The 6,935-nt window shown below is 32.8% G+C and overlaps 1 protein-coding gene across 3 annotated transcripts in view; it reads left to right on the top strand.

The window, feature by feature from the left end:
* Positions 1–6,935, top strand: part of LOC117116886 (ankyrin repeat and sterile alpha motif domain-containing protein 1B-like) — a 125,795-nt gene that overhangs the window by 15,741 nt on the left and 103,119 nt on the right. The gene's annotated exons all lie outside the window — the stretch shown is intronic.

Raw genomic sequence — 6,935 nt, forward strand, 5'->3', positions numbered from 1 at the left:
AAAAGCACTCTGCAATAACATTTGTATAATTTGATATATCTTGCAATTACTTGAGGTATTTACATTTGTCGTGCCATTCAGCCGTATAGCGTAATTATCAGTAGAATCTCGGAGGCTGTTTAATTGTCATGCTGATGTTACACACTGCCTTTTACTACAGTAAGAATTCATGAGGATACACTGAAGTGAAGTAGAACTACACAACTCTATTTTACGCATCATTTCGAAAATGAGTTGTAAAGTTGCTTTTCATTGTTCAGTCTCTTTTTTTTTTGCAAATACAATACTGTACATACTGTACTCGGATAATGAGACTTGTGCCATTTTGTTTTTAATGTGCGAACACTCACTGAACAAAAGCTAAAAGCATGGTAATTGTTATTGCCATCAGAGTTGTGCCAATAGGAAATCAAAACATTTTTTTTTTGGTTGTGTTTTGCTAAAGTTGCATTTTTTTATGTACAGATCCAGAGGTTTAGAAAAGGGAGAGTTTGTAGGGACGATAGGGAAATTCCTCCCCTATAGAAGTAGGAAATGTGTTTGTGTGTTCGCATGCATGTTGCAGGATATTCTTATCCTTTATTTTTTTTTTTTGATCTTCGAGTTTTCCTAGTAATTTTCAAAGAAGTATTTTTCAAAAAATTTCTGAAAGCATACCTGTTCTCAGAAGCATTTCCAATTTAACTTTGTCGAGCACATTTGAACATTATTCAATGGATACCGGCACTATATAAATTTGATTGATTGATAATTATTGTAAATTATGGGCTACTTAAATGTTCACCAATCTTTGCTTACAGTAGGCCTACTTTGTAGACAGGAATTACTATAAAAAGTATTTGAAACCTGGCATACTGTACACAAAGAGCGGTTTGCTCAGCAAATGGCCTTAAGTGACATTTGCTTAATAATTTTTAGTGCATGATTTTTATTTAGAATTGTGCCTCATGAGAGAATGACCGAGAATATCTGTCATATCAAATATTTCTTGTCTCTCGAGGCACAATGCCTTCGCCTGCATTGAGCAAACGGCTCACTCGTAGTCGACGTATCAACTGGATTGCTATATATAAAACACTCAATTACATGGCCAGCCCATGTAAGACGTGGGCAGGGTGGGGGCTAGCCATTCCATGATGAGCGATGTGAGAATAGGTTCAATAAGCATTCATCACCCTTATCGTATGCAGGCAAGGAGACTGTAGAGCAAACTAAATAAGAACATACCGTCTAAGTGGACTGCTCTCACATACTGTATACCAGGCTTGAGAATATTTTCACTATGCAATAGTGGCACTGGTATGATATACTACTGTACCGTAAAGCCTACTTAAACAGAATCACAATTCAAGCTGCTGTTTTTCTTCTGTTCTAAAGAGTTCTTGGTGCATTTCACCTCAAAAGCATTTTTCAATGGATTTTCCTTTTGCATTTTAATCACAAGAGCTACTTTAGATCATTGATGATTATACCAGAACCTTGTCATCACACTTGCTGTTAAACTTCCTGAGTTTGACTTAATAGTTGGTTTGTATTTTAACTCTTTTAGCCTTGGTTACTGTATGTTGTGAATGTAGGTTAGACATATTGAGATTCAAATAGTAAGAAAACACCTGTTTGGTGCTCATTGTCAGTTTGATAAATACAACACTTTTAAAACAATGGCACACAGTTTTACTTTGGAATGAATGAAACAATCTTCAATAGATAAATAAGTTTTATTCATTCAATAATTTTTGTAAATTCTATGTTGTTTACATCTCACACACATTCCAGTAAACATGTATAAAACTTTACAGGCTATTCTGTATGGTATTCCCTACCCCCTTATTAAACACCTGTTGAGGTATATTTCAATTATGATATGGGTACTGTACTATACATGGTAGGATATATGAGTGATGTGGAACAAAATTGGGTAGTGGCTGTATTACCATTCCAATAATTTTTGTAAATTCTATGTTGTTTACATCTCACACACATTCCAGTAAACATGTATAAAACTTTACAGGCTATTCTGTATGGTATTCCCTACCCCCTTATTAAACACCTGTTGAGGTATATTTCAATTAGCTTTATCAACTTCCCCTAGTGCGTCCTGATTAGTACAATTTGACGTTTACCATCACTGCTTAAATCGATAGCATAGGAAGGATTAAAGGGGGCAGCAATACTTGATATATATGTATGCACTATAGGGGGCAGTATATTACATAATTATTTTGGTTCAAAAACTTATGTTTACTCAGGTCATGATAAGAGAATATTATACCTGACATGAGATGTGTGCCTATTGTCTGTAGACAAAAAAGTAAGGAATATGGTCTTGGTGTACAGTAGACTGTTCCAGACTGCTCCAATAACTTCTTGTTTAAATATTTGTAAAAAGTATATTAAATTTAATCTTGTTAAAATGAATTTATAGCCCTAACGTCTGCTCTTTTAATAGGGCTATTAATAAGGCATTATTACAAATCATATATTAATTGCATGCTACCAAATTTTATTGTAAAAATATTAAATACTGTAAATGTTGATTTATATTTTAAAATTCAGCTCTACTTTATGCATTACAATTATAATGGCTGTCTCTTATACACATCTAGATGTGTATAAGAGACAGATATTATGCTTCTGTAACGTTAGAATTACCTCCATTTGCTTATTATTTTCCATGAATGTCCTAATTGTGCTACCTTGAAAACTGGAACTCAGGAGAGAATAATTAGAATCCTGTTTGGAAAAAATGAAAAGAAAATTGTCACCATGCATGAAGTAAACAAGGAAACGTTTCTATACAAACAGATTACCAAGAAGTCCTTTGAGAAAGTTTGATAAATTCTGAATACAATTCTCAACAAAGGTCAACATGGTGAGTGATTCTGTGTTGCTGCGAAGGTTGTCACTTTTGGAGAAAACAATTAAAATCCTGGTGGAATTGGAAAAAAAAAAAATCCCTCTCGGGCAGTTCAGATTACCTCACTGCTGAAACCTATAGGTAATTTGGAAATGTATGGCTTTACTGGTATTAAGGCTTTAGAGAATTCTAATAAAAAGTTTTGATTTCAATTAGTTTGCTCTAAATTTAGAAATGTTTTAATCATTTCTGTGAGTTGTCATGATTAATAAGAATAGTCATGGGAACAATTAATTATAATAATGGATCTTAATACTTTAAGCTTAATCACAATGAGGTACAGTACAGAATAGTTTAGGATTTTTTATTTTTGGAAGGATGAATATTTTTAATAGTTTTAAAAGTGGTATTCCGACAAATTCACATGTCATGAATGAATAAAGTAGGCCTACATCTGACTTCATATCACAGCCATTGACACAATGAAAAGAATGGAAATTTCAGGGTGTTTTATGGTATAATGTAGACCTATTTTTAAAGCATGGAATTATTAATGCACTTTGGGTCACCCAACTAGCATACTTACATGTAGTAATAAGAAAAAGTTATAGTTAGGATATTGGAAATATTTTATTCCTGAGATTTAGCTCGTTTGAGTTATGATAGTTTTAAATGTTGACAATGAAAAGTATTCCAGATCTGCTGTACATATAAAAGATCATGGTTTAACTATCTTTTTATCAACTGAAACGATTTGCTTTTTTATGCTGTTTCATTTATTCATGTAGATTGTAAAATCTCACTACACTATTGATTTTCGTAAGAGTATATTGATGACTACAAACGTCTTACGGTCAAAGAAGTTAAAATGTAATCCCAAACACAGCAAACTATAATAAATCAACTAGACGTTTTCAAATAATTCTCATTCCTGTAGGTATTTCCAACGCATTAATTATCACGCTTTCTCTCCACGCTTTCTGACAAATGGATGAGTCATGTATGGTTCCCATGGTTACTGCTTCTCAACTGACCAGCCTATTTAGTTTTTAAAGATGCATAATCAGTAAATGCCGCATATTACTAATAAATGTTGATCGGTTTCATGGATCCTGCATGGAATTTATGGAAATAATGCAGAACATTTGTGAATCATTTTTTTTTTGTGTGGTTTATTTGACCTGTCCTGTACTGTGCTTTCCAGAATCTTATTGAAATAGAAGTTTATAATTTTGTATGTTGCTCACCAAAATTGTTTTACAATATGTCACCTTGTTTTGGTTTGATGGAAAATATCTTGGCATTCATTGCATTCTGAAGAAAAGTAATTCTATGCACGCTGATGAAGTGTGTCTCAATCTACAGTAGATTAATAACATGTGATATAATGATAATCGCACGGTAGACAGATAATTTTAAACCAGCATAGAAGAATGCCTACTCATCTTCCATGAGGCTTGGGTTGTTTTTTTTTACATTGTATTAGTGATTCCTTTTAGGCTCTGGAGATGTTGGCTAAATATTCAGTATGGTTTGTTCTTCCTTAGGGACCATAATATAGCTGTACTACAGTAAAAAATGTAACAAAGATGACTTATATCAACCCCCCCCCCCACACTTTGAACACAAAATTGGGCCGACTTTTATTTTATTTTTGGGGGTAGGGGCCTTATACCCAGGAGTCACCTTTTAATTTTTTTAGAGGATTTGTAAAAAAGTACGTCAGCTAAGCTAATCATCCAAATCATAACCTGGGCTTTTGACCGAATAAAACTTGTACATAAAATTGGGCATATAGTACAGTGGGGGGTCATGGGCCTATACCTGAGGTGGACTTTAATACCAAGGGAACTACAGTAAAGTCATTGATTTTTTACTATAGACTGCTAAAAAAGAAATTTGTTTCTATTTTAAACAAGCCTTGTTTTGTTTCAGTGGTTTGTGTAAATCATATTGTATTGTTGACACACGTTTCATTGATATTTACGTTGATTAATTTAAGTGGTTTTTTTGTTCATGCAAGGAAAAAATGTTCCTCCATACAGCTTTGTTACAACAGTGCACTTTAATTATTATGCATACAGAGTACACACACATATTACTAAGGTGGGGAATACAAAGACTAAATAGCTATCAAGGTTTTCCCATATGATTTCCGATTGTTTGATATTTTCCATACTTCTGTCCATTCAGAGTTTCTACCAAAAGCACGTTTCCAATCAGCCTTTGTTCTGTCTCTTATACACATCTAGATGTGTATAAGAGACAGGTATATTTTTTTAAATGTAGAAAATATTCTTGAAAATTTGAGGTCTCAAATACAACATTTAATCTTAGTTTTAATAGTGGCCCGTTATCAGTGGCTTATATACAGTAAGAAGGAACGTGAGAGTGGGCAGGTATGACCTAACCTCCCAGAGAATTTCAGTTATCTAAAATTAGTTCTATTTAAAAATGTGTACTGAACACTGAAAAATCAAATCGAATTAAAAGAAAAAAATAAACATATTCTAAAATAGTTATTAATATATAATAATGATAAGGCAATGCCCAAATAATTTGCAAAAAAGGAGGACAGAAAGTGAAAAAAGGAGGACATTGCAAAATAGTAGGCCTACACATAGACTAGCATTGAGTAGGCTGTGAAAATGTGTATTTTGATAAATGCTAGGTAAAATACTAGACTGTCCATTCAACTTATTGTTTTCTGTCATGGAGATGTGTGTTGGTCATGATCACCTATATTCATTTCTGAATAAAATCTATAAACAGAAATATTAAGAATTTAAAAAAAAATAATTAAACATCACCTCCAATGAAAGACCACCTCCAATTAAAGACAACTTTTTTCCATCCCAAATGAGCGTCTATTTTTTTTTGTTTTTTGTTTTTTGTTTTTTTATTATCATTTTTTAAACCAAGGCTACTTGGCTAAAGGCCATGAAAACCCTGTTCCCAAAAGTGGCTTTTCATTGGAGGGAGGGAGTCCTGTATTCAGTTTATTTGATTTGGTTTTTATTTAGAAAACTGTATTGATTTCATCATTCACATTCTAATTGTGTGACTTGTCATGTGCCTGTTTCAGTACGTGATTGAGAAACTAAATAGAAATCGTTGTTTCTCACACCAGAATATTCTAAAATTGTTGACTTTTATCCCTTAAAGTAAAAAAAAAAAATAGTGAGGCAGAGAAAATGGATGAGAAGTGAGGGGACGAGAGACTAGTATTTTTTTTTATTTGGCCTTAGTTACTTAAATAAATTAAATGAAGCTAATGATTGGCATTGTTTGGTTTTAGTAGGAAGTGTTTTTTTGTATTTAATCTCATTGTTTTAATAATCTTTCTAACAATTTAAAGCAAAGTACAGTATTGTAGGAAAATTGTCTGTTTTGCTATACTTATGTATAATAAGTTCCTTAAATAAATAAAATTAAGCTAATGATTGGCAATGTTTGGTTGTAGTAGGAAGTGTTCAATATTTTTTGTATTCAATCTTATTGTTTTAATAAATTTTCTAAAAATTTAATGCACAGTACAGTATTGTAGGAAAATTATCTGTATTGTTATACTAAATATATGGAGCCAGATAAAATTTTTGAGAACAAATTTAAGTTTATTTTGAGATGATTAAGTATATAAAAATTCCAGGGAAAATATACAGTACAGTCAGGAAATATCGCTTCGTATCTGCGCGTAACCACTCGTAGCCTGCTCGTAGGTACCGTTTGGAACGTAGCTACGAACCACTACGAAGGTCATTGTTATTTTAATTAGCTTTGCAATGATCGTAGGCTGGATCGTCGGGGCTGATAATCAATGCGTAAACAATATTGAAATATAGTTTACCAGCTTTCAACACGTAAGCAATGTTGCAATTTACTAAATAAACAATGTTAGAACTTTATTGTTTTGTTATATCCTACCTTATTATTGAATCGATCATGTTTTAAAACTGTGTTTAGTTCGCTAGCTGGGTGGGTAACCTAGTGGTGGGCATTCAGTATGTTCGAATTTCGATGTCATTTAGGCTTACGTACGGCCTACATTTTCCCCTATAGAGGAGGAGAGCAGACAGTA

Source organism: Anneissia japonica, unplaced genomic scaffold, assembly GCF_011630105.1.
Source record: "Anneissia japonica isolate Jap-2015-1 unplaced genomic scaffold, ASM1163010v1 scaffold1302_len1884557_cov193, whole genome shotgun sequence".
NCBI lineage: Eukaryota > Metazoa > Echinodermata > Crinoidea > Comatulida > Comatulidae > Anneissia > Anneissia japonica.